This window comes from Suricata suricatta, chromosome 2 (genome assembly GCF_006229205.1).
Source record: "Suricata suricatta isolate VVHF042 chromosome 2, meerkat_22Aug2017_6uvM2_HiC, whole genome shotgun sequence".
NCBI classification, from domain to species: Eukaryota; Metazoa; Chordata; class Mammalia; order Carnivora; family Herpestidae; genus Suricata; species Suricata suricatta.
The window spans coordinates 8,832,523-8,842,487 of NC_043701.1; the positions used below are offsets into that span (position 1 = coordinate 8,832,523).

General features: G+C 42.2%; 1 pseudogene; it reads left to right on the plus strand.

Annotated features, from left to right (window-relative positions):
* Positions 1-9,605, plus strand: part of LOC115304394 — a 16,316-nt pseudogene extending 6,711 nt beyond the window's left edge.
* The last annotated feature ends 360 nt before the right edge of the window (positions 9,606-9,965 follow it).

Genomic DNA, 9,965 nt, shown 5'->3' on the forward strand with positions numbered 1-9,965 from the left:
AGAGCCTTTGGAAAACTGCCACTGCTAATTCTGATCAGATTTGTTCCACGAAAAACTGTTGAACTTCTTAAATTGCTTTTGTAGCGCACATGTGTACAACACAACACTTTCCCTGCACTTTTTCTTACATAATCAGATGGCATCTAACCCTCTCAGCATTCTGATGAAAAGTTAATCAGGCACTTGGAAAATTCTTTTTTTTTTAACTAATTGTATACACACGGAGTTTGCATTAGGAAAATGTATACGAATGATATGAAGGGTTCTTGGACTTCTTATTTTCCTGTCTTGAGAAATAATGATATCTGATTCGTAAGATTTTGATCTTTACAGTCTCCACCCCAAAGTCCCCTAACTTTTCAGTGAATAAAGTTCATACTACACAGTCAGGTAGTTTTACTTGAAAATGCCTCTGCCCCTAAGGCAGGAGAACTGGGTGGAACGGAGGAAGAGCCCTGGGGACGGTCAGCGACCAGGTGAATGCAGGCGGGAAGGCTGGGGAGCCTCACCTCTCACTTACTCGTGACCAAGTACGTCAATGTCCGGCCCTGAAATCAGCTGTGGGTGCCAGGCTGATCACCTCCACCCTGGGAGCTCTAGCAATTAGTGGACTTGTGATTTGGGGCAAGTCACTTAATTTCTGTGAGTCTCACTTATGTCAACTGTTAATTAAAAAATAAAAATATTTTTTCTGAGAATTTTGAGTGGAGTTTTCGGAGAATTAATTGAAATAGCATATGTGAAGCACATGTCATAGATGGAGGCCCATTATCAACAATATTTCTCATGATTTGCCTTTTTCATTTTTCAAACAAATTTAAAATTTTTAAATTAATTTTGAGAGAGAGAGAGAGAGAGAGAGGATGAGTGGGGAAGGGGAAGAGAGAGGAAGAGTGTTGGTGCAATGTTGGTTCAAAGCCAGATTTAGGGCTCAATCTCACAAACTGTGAGATCACGACCTGAGCAGAAATCAAAGTTGGATGTTTACCTGACTGAGCCACCCAGGTGCCCCTACCTGCCTTTTTTCTGAAAGCAGAGAGCAAGGACTCACTGGCCAATAAACTCTCCCCTTGAACAAACACGTTCTCACACATGCTCAACCAGGAAAATCCCTTCTCCAGTAAATGCTGAATCTCCCATTTCTTCCCTGAATCTTCTCTTGCTTTGGCTCCTCAAAGAAACTGATATATTGACATTGTTCTCTCTCCTGCATGTTCAAAGGCTCCCTCTTCTCTGATCAACATATGCATATCCTTAGTTGTTCTTTCCTTACCCAGGTGTGTGTGTGTGTGTGTGTGTGTGTGTGTTCTCTGTGACCCAGTAGACCTTTCTCTCCAGCTATTTTGCTTCTTTCACCACAGAATTCTAAACAGCCATCCATATGTTCTACCTTGACTTTATCTCTTTCACTCTTACTTCCATCCATCAACCTTTTTGTAGACCTCTTCATGAAATTTCTCTCTGCCTGGTCGTGAAGGATTTCCATGACCTAATAGGGCACACAGACGTCTACTCACTTCTCCACAGCATGAAGCACAACTGACCCCCCCTTTCATCTGAGGACACCCATCTTTGTTCCCTACCGCTTCTCCATTGGCAGTGACCCGCTCTTACTGGCTCACTGATTTTTGGTGCCTTTGCCAACTTTATCTTTCTATTCCATGTGCACTGCTGGGAGCATGCAGGGCTCAGTCCTGAGGGCTTCTTCTCAAACTTGATCCCGGGTGCCTGGAGGCTCAGTCAGTTAAGTGTCCTAACTCTTGATTTCAGCTCTGGTCATGATCTCATGGTTTTGTGGGTTTGAGCCATGCATCAGTCTCTGTGCAGTCCAGAGCTTTCTGGAGATTCTGCCTCTCTCCATCTCTGTCCTTCTCTCTCAAAATAAATAAATAAACTTAAAAAAATAAACTCAGTCCTTAAAAAACCTCATCTACTCTCATGCATTTAAGCACTGTTTAATACTGCTTCTGTACAACTTTTAAAAGTTGATAGATGTCGCTATCTGGCAAAAAAAAAAATAGTAGTAGTTACTAGTTAGGGCATATGCTGCTCAGGTTTAAACTCTATCATGCTACATCCTAGCTAGACAGCACTGGATGTCCTGAAACTGTTCTGTGCCTTACTTTAATTCTATTTCACAGGGTTATTAGAGATATTCGTACATGTTGAGTCGTGAAAAATGTGTCTGGCACAGAGTAAGTGCTATGTAAATATTTAATATCATTGCTATTTTTATACTAATTCAGATGATGTCACTCACCTACTTATAATTATTCTTCCATTGAACTTTAAATGACGGTCACCTTCCTCAGGTCACTTACAAGGCCCTGCACAGTGTGACACCAGCTCCTTCCTCCAACTCAGTTTACACCCCATCCACCCTGCGCCTTGGTCGCTCGTGTCTAGTCACAGGGACCACAGATTTTCCATGTATTCACCCCGCCCCACTCTGCTTCTCCAAGGAAGCGCTTTCACAACATGTAGGATTAAATGTAAGCATAACTTCTCATTCTCTTATACAACATTACCACCCCCACTTCCCCCACTCCAATTATTTTCGACCTTGGACTCTCATTTAATATTTCCTCATACCACCTATCACAATTTAATGTTCACAGTTTTGTGTCTGTTCTTCTCACAGTTAAAGAAGGCATGAATTCTACCCCTCCCTTCACGGTGCAGTGTCTCACGCTCGGTAGGCACTCACAGCTGTTTGTGCAATATGAACCAATGAAGACAATGGCAAGTGTTTTTTGCCTCCATATAAAGCAAAACTTTCTAATCTACTCATTGGAAAACCATCTTCTAAAGTGGTAAGAGTATTCAAGCCACATAAAAATCCATTTGCAAAGGAGGCTAGAGTGAAAAATATTCTGCATTTCTGTATCTTTATTTCTATATGTATGTATTTTCTATTTTAAAGACAGAAAGAGAGCATGAGTGCAGGATGGGGTAGAGGGATGGGGTGGGGGGTGGGGAGAGAGAGAATCTTAAGCAGGCTTCATACTCAGAGCAGAGCCCAAAGCAGAGCTTGATCCCACAACCATGAGATCATGACCTGAGCCAAAATCAAGAGTCAGGTGCTCAACTGACTGAGCCACCCAGGCGTCCCCATTTTTCTCTCATCTTAGTAGTGAAGGAAAGGATGAATGCCATTTTGTTCATGCTAGTTTAATACTATATATATCTGGTTCTCACAATGCTTACAAAACTTCAAATATTTTAAAAATTCTAAATATTCTGTTCCAGGCCCTTACATTAACTTACTGACTCATCAAGCTTTCATTAGTAGCTTCCAGTAATCTAACCATGACTATCCTATGATATATTTGGGAAGGTCTAGTCTGTCAATTGGATGCAATCTAATTTTCCATTTAAAAATGGATCCATCCTATAGAGAAGCATTGGGAGTGATCTACTCTCTAACACAGAGCAAGTGAACCATTTGAGGCAAATTCGGCCTTCTTAGAGCAGCAGGGTACCAGTTAGCAATTTACCTCCTCTGGGGCATTAATTGGTACCCTAGAACATTGGATGAGTTAATTTACCTCATAGAGTGAACTCTTGAATCCTAGAGACGTATGCTTAGTTTAGCTCCCAAGAAAGCAGGGTTAAGACAGAAATTAGAAGTAGTTTAGATCATATGGTAAAACATATATTCAGATGGGAAAAAAAAAAGTACTGTCGGATACAATGTCATTTTTCTTTTACAAATATTATGGGAGTTTATAGTTCTTAAACTCAGTACCTTTTTCCTCTGCTCCAAAAAACAAATTCCTGCTGCACAATATCAACACATTTGCAATTAACATAGGACATTGACTCATTCTCAAAGATCCCTGGGTTGTACAGTAATTTCCAATAAATACGTTTCCTGTGAAATTCTACTAAAAGAGAAGAAAGAATAATGAATGCACCTGGTAAGTGTGAGGTGCCCTGAGGTGCCTTGACATCACACATGGCCATGAACTGATGAATCACTATTTCACGTCAGTGACTTGGGCAACAATTTCTGCTATAGAGGCACGCATCTGTTATCCAGCAATGTCCTTGAAAGCAAAAATCCAACTTGAGAATATCTATGAATGCCATCCTATAATAGTATTCAAGTAGAAAACACCTGTGGCTTTCAAGGTTTTTTAAAGCCACAGAAAACCAGTAGAACTCCTTGGATTGGAATTTGGGGGTCTAAGACTCACTTGATTTTGGGGGAATCATCCAGGATTAGACTGAGGGGTAACTTTGTGAGCCAAAGTTCATCTGGGCCAATGGAGTTTTTAAACTCTTAGAATAACATCAGATTAAATTGTTCTCCAAATTCAACGTAGTGTGGTCACCCTCTTTTCTAAATCACCATTGCACTTCGATTTCCAAGGTCATGTTCTGCATTAGTATTATTATGTGTATATATCCCACAAATCGTCTTTCAACCAGGGTCTCTATCTTGTTCATATTTATGTCACCTGTGCCATTTTTACACCATAGTAGCAGGTGCTCAATAACCATGAATTAATTACTTAAAGTCTTAGGTTCTCTGTTGTCAGATGCAGAACTGATATTATGAAATAATTATAATCTCCTTCATGGAAAGACAAATTTACCCAGCTGAAGTCTGAAGCAAGAGAAGAGTTGGCTGTCACGGAAGCAGAGGCAGGGTATTTCCATCAAGGGATACAGACCCTACAAAGGCTTAACATTGGAAAGAAAATGAAGAATTCAGGGAGTCGGTAAGAATGAGTCAAGCTTAAACAGTGTCAGGGAGAGAAATGTGGACATGCGGCCCAGGGCAGTAAACGCAGCTCCAGTATTGAGCTGCCTTTGTGTTTCATGTTAAGAGTTTGGCATTTTATCCCAAGATAATTTGGAACCCCTAAACTGAGAGGGATCTTTTCAGATTTGTTCATTACAGAGATTGATCAGACTGCCATCCTTTATTCTGGATGAGAGGGAAAGAGCACTGAAGTCGGTGAGTTTGTTCCTGATGTTGTTACAATTTATGCCATTGCTGCACTATTTCAAATGCTCACACAGGTGCATGTGGACAGGCTTATACACACAAAAATGTATATAGAGTATCTCTTCCAAAGCCACTTGGAATACTTATATGATATTACTTTACAACCAAATTGATGTTTATATGGCATTTATTAGACCCCACGATAATTTCAAAATATTTTAACGAAAGAAATATAGGGTTGGTCATGGAGACATTATTTTTTTAAACAATCCTATAAGAAATATATAAAACTCTATATTAACATTCAATTTTATGGCAACTGCGATGAGTCATGGAAGTCCATCAGTAACAAGAATTTGCTCTAAGGTGATAAAGGATAATATGTTATGTGGGCATTGGAATGCTCTGTGGTTACAAAATCATTCGAGAGTTGGAATGACAGCACATGTGAGGTTGAAGGACCCTAGGGATCACAGAACCCCATCTCACCTCCACAGATGAGATGCCTGAGGTCTCAGAAATGAAAGTAACTCGTTCAGGTCTTCATATGTTTCCTTGACTACAGATGAGAAAGCTTTACCAGCCTTGAGACATCTCCCTCGGCTCCCATAACCCCCACCTGAAGCAACCTGGTGCTGCTCATGTGCCTCGAGATGACTCACAAGAGCCCTTCACCGGGCCTCACATGTTCACCCCTGCAAATTCCTATTCATTCTCAATGATGGCGTCTTTCCTTCAGTCTTCAAATTCTGCATGTAACATCATCAGAATAAATGGGACTGCAACTTTCTTCTACCATCAAGTCGTCTTTTGAACTGAGATTCACCACAACAAAAGGAAAATAACAGCAGCTGCTTTCAGACAGGATTTAGTGACTCGTGGCTCTAGCTAACACCATCTTATTGAGGAGATGGATGAACCACTGGGTCTTCCACGCCTGAGGACATCTCACCAAATACCACACTGGCACAGTAGCCCAGGGAGAGAGGAGGAAAACCACTGTCTTCCTTTCACTCATTCTTAAGAGTTTCTCCACCTAAAATCACTTCTAGTTCCGGGTTAAGTTTAGAGTTCAATTGAAGCATCATTATTTTAGGTTGCGTCTTTGCGGGGCTGGGGTGGCAGGAATTAAAAAAGGCCATTCTTTTAAGGTTGATAACACTCTCTAGAATAATGAATTCTAATCAACAATCTTTAGCATTAATACTATCCTTTCTCAACATTCGTAATCCAGCCCTGATGATTTCTTTTGATCTTTCTTTCATTAGACTCCACAGGTCTGTAACCCGTCAATATTCCTCCCCTTCCCAGCCTGAGCCTAAGCATCTGATCTTTAGTCAGTGTTCGAAAGAACGCAGTTTTGCTTACATTGAACGAGATGGTATAATGACCTCAATCACTGCAGTTGGATGCTGTTGTTTTTGTGAGACAGGAAGCTGTGCCTGATGAGCTGAGGGAAAACATGGCCCAACTATTTTCTGTGCAGGAGCTGTAACCATAAGCAGTGACCTGGAGAAATGTCACTTAACAGTGGGCTCCTAAGCTGTCATGCTTAGGAGCTTAAGGTAATACTGGAAGTAAAATGTTCAAAGAAAGTGTGCGTGTATATGTGTGCATGTGTGCGTGCATGTATGTGTTAGAAGGGAGAGGCTTGCCAAGATTTAGTAAATGGTGAAAAACAACATGAATCAATGTTCCATATAGAACACTCCATATAGGCGCCTGGGTGGCTCAGTCAGCTAAGCTTCTGACTTCGAAGCAGGTCATGATCTCATGGTTCCTGAGTTTGATCCCTGCATAGTGCTCTGTGCTGACAGCTCAGAGCCTGGAGTCTGCTTCAGATTCTGTGTCTCCCTCTCTCTCTGCCCCTTTCCTGTTCATGTGCTGTCTCTCTCTGTCTCTCAAATATAAATAAATATTTTTTAAAAAAGAATAAAAAAGAAGAAAGACTGATTCCCCTCTCACATAAAAACTTCATAGAGAATGTCTAACTGTAGTTCCGGTGGAAATAAATAAAACAGTTTTTAAAAATTGGCATATTTACCTATTTTCAAAATTCCTTATCTTGTTTAAACTTTTTTGTTTTCTTTAGTTTTTTCAAACTAGAAGTCAAAGAATACATTTTGTATTGACTTCCATTAGCTAACTTATGGCTATAACAGCAGCTACTACTGATGTTTTTCCAACACCTAAAAATAAAACAATAACTGCTTCAAATCCTTAACTCATAGTTTCTAAATTCACAGTGGTAATTATCTTTGGCTGGCATAAGAGTATTTAATGTCTTTGTCACCTTGCTTATTGGAGCCTCGCATTCATTTCCCCCATCCAATACTTTCTTTTTTCTGAGATGGAATGTTCCTCTAGTCAGAGCTGGGATCAGGAAGTGAACACCTTTCCACCCCCAAAATAAAGAGGGGGGTACCCAGAAGCCAGTTACACTGGTGACACCTTAAGGCCATTAATTAATGAAGCAACAGGGCAATGAGATAGGGAAATACGATTTCAGGGCTCTGTCAGCCCCAGGCTAATGGTTGGTAACCAGCATCTTATCGGTTAGATGTTCGGAACTTGAATCCTAAATCAGTATAGTCTGTTAGAATTATAAACTCAGGTTACAATCCCAGAATTTCCTGTTGAAGGTTTTCAAACCAGAACAGAAGGCAGCCTTTGAGACATCATCCATTTGATGTCAATGGATAGAGCTGCCCAGGAAATAAAATATCATTTGATTGTACAAATCTCTGTAACATAGGAAAGCGTGCACCTATGTTTCTATTTGTGGGCACACTTTTTGTATGTCTTCGTGACTGAGACTCTCAGCTAGTAAGGGTGGCTTCACTTGCTTGAAATATTGAGCAAAGTGACGAGACTAATTATTGACTCTGCTGTGAGAACACGGACATTTATAAACCCCTTGTCACCGCATCATATAAAGATGAATGCGACGCTCATAAAAAATAGAGAACTCAAGAAACCCAATGGGAGAATGAAAAAAGTGCCAACAGGACTCATTTGGTGAACATGTACTTCTGTTTACCCTCTGCCACCTACCAACACATCCAAGACATAAAACTGCCTGAGAGAAGGGGATGGCGGATGACATGGCCAGAGGGCTAGCGGCGCGGCACGGTGCGGTGACAGAGATTTTCTTACAGGATTCATATCCAAGTCTTGCTGACCAATCGGGGGAGGCTCACCCCAGTGCCCAGGCCTCAGGAGCCCTGTCTAGTACATTCACTCACTGCCGTGCTCACAACCTGATCTGGAGGGACAGGAGTTTCTCATTAACCGTATCCTTGAAGGGGCACCGGCGTGGCTCAGTCAGTTAAGTATCTGACTTGATCTCGGCTCAGGTCATGATCTCATGGTTTGTGAGTTCAAGTCCTGCGTTGGGCTCTGTGCTCATGGTGCAGAGCCTGCTTAGGATTCTGTTTCTCATTTTCTCTGCCCCTCACCTGGTTGTTCTCTCTTTCTCTCAAAATAAATAAATCAACGCAAACACACACACACACACACACACACACACACACACACACACATCCTTGAAGACAAGAATGCACCCTTCAAGCAGTGTAGTGCACATCAACTAAGAATGAAAAAGACGTCCCAGCACTTCTCCACTGCCAGAGAAGAAAGCTCAGGTGTCCGGTGCAGAACATGCCTATAGGAATGCCCTGGCACTTCATGCTCAAATGAAGAAGACCCACCAGGGCCTGTGGTGAACCACTCTTGTGCCAGCTGAGCTCTTATGAGAAGACAGATCTGGGAACTCAGATTCCGGAAAGCAGCCACAGTGAAGCCAGTCAAATGGACATGCTGGTGTGGACCCTGCAGAAGAGGCTGCCATGTTACATGTGAGAAGCGAATTCGTTTGCAGTCTTTGTACGTCGATTAGTTTAAAGGACTTCAGCATCTGCTCAAAGAGAAGAAGCAACGTTTTTTATTTACATAATTGCAAGGTAGAACATGAAGCTGTAAATGGTAGTCTCTTGACTGGGCCAGAGAGACTTTTGGCCAAACGACAAGAGAACGTAAAACATCTAAAATGTCTTCAGCGGTGTGGTCAGCTCTGTGGGGTGGAAGCCTTCTTACACAGGCACCTGGAGGAATGCGGAATGCTGGTCACAGCTCATACTGCCCAACAGACTCCTACGATTTGTCCCAGTTAGAGGCCTTTTTGGATGATGCTCACTGTCCAGATCAGTCTTTTCCAATGACCAGACACTGCCTTATCCCTGTCAGGACACGAATCAGGTTCTCTTCAAATGCTGCCAGTGGGCTCAACAGAGACCTTGCAACAATCCAGTTTCCGTAACCCTCTCTGAGGATCCCTGCTGCCCATCGCCAACTGGAAGCCCCCCCACCCTACCCCACCGACGGGTAAGCCGGAGCAGGGCTCCGTTGTTGTAAATGATGGTGCGCAGTGCCCTCCTTCACCCTTGCTTTTTGATCCTTCACTAATCCTTGAGGATCATTCAGTCAAAGAAACTGCTGAAGGTGCAATGGATATTCTGGACCAGATGCAGATGCTGGAGATGGGTGTAGATCACAGGGGTCTCGAAATTGGGCAAGAGCCCCTGCATCACTGCTTCAACGTGAAGTGGCTACTGCCAATGCGAAGTCGGAACCCTCTTCCATCAATTGATGGCTTGTTTGTGGAACCATCTGACCTTGGAGGATTTGAATTTTCCATTCCTGAAACACGCATCTTTGACTATCTCTTACTGAAGGATGACCCGGACTACACTGTTTTTCCTCTGGGTTACTGAGTGCTCTAGTTAAACATAAACCAAATTTAGGGGGAAGGGACCAAAAGTATCTACTAGTTGTGGATCTCTTCCCACTCTGTGCAAGGAAGAGAGAGATAGATGATTCCTGTCAGAGCTGTGGGAATTGATGGAGTATTTGGGACTGAGCCTAAGAGGAGAAACATCTTTGTATGGGAATTCCCAAGTCTTGGAAAAAGTCATATAGTTTTATAGGTGGGAGATGTGTACCCTTGGGA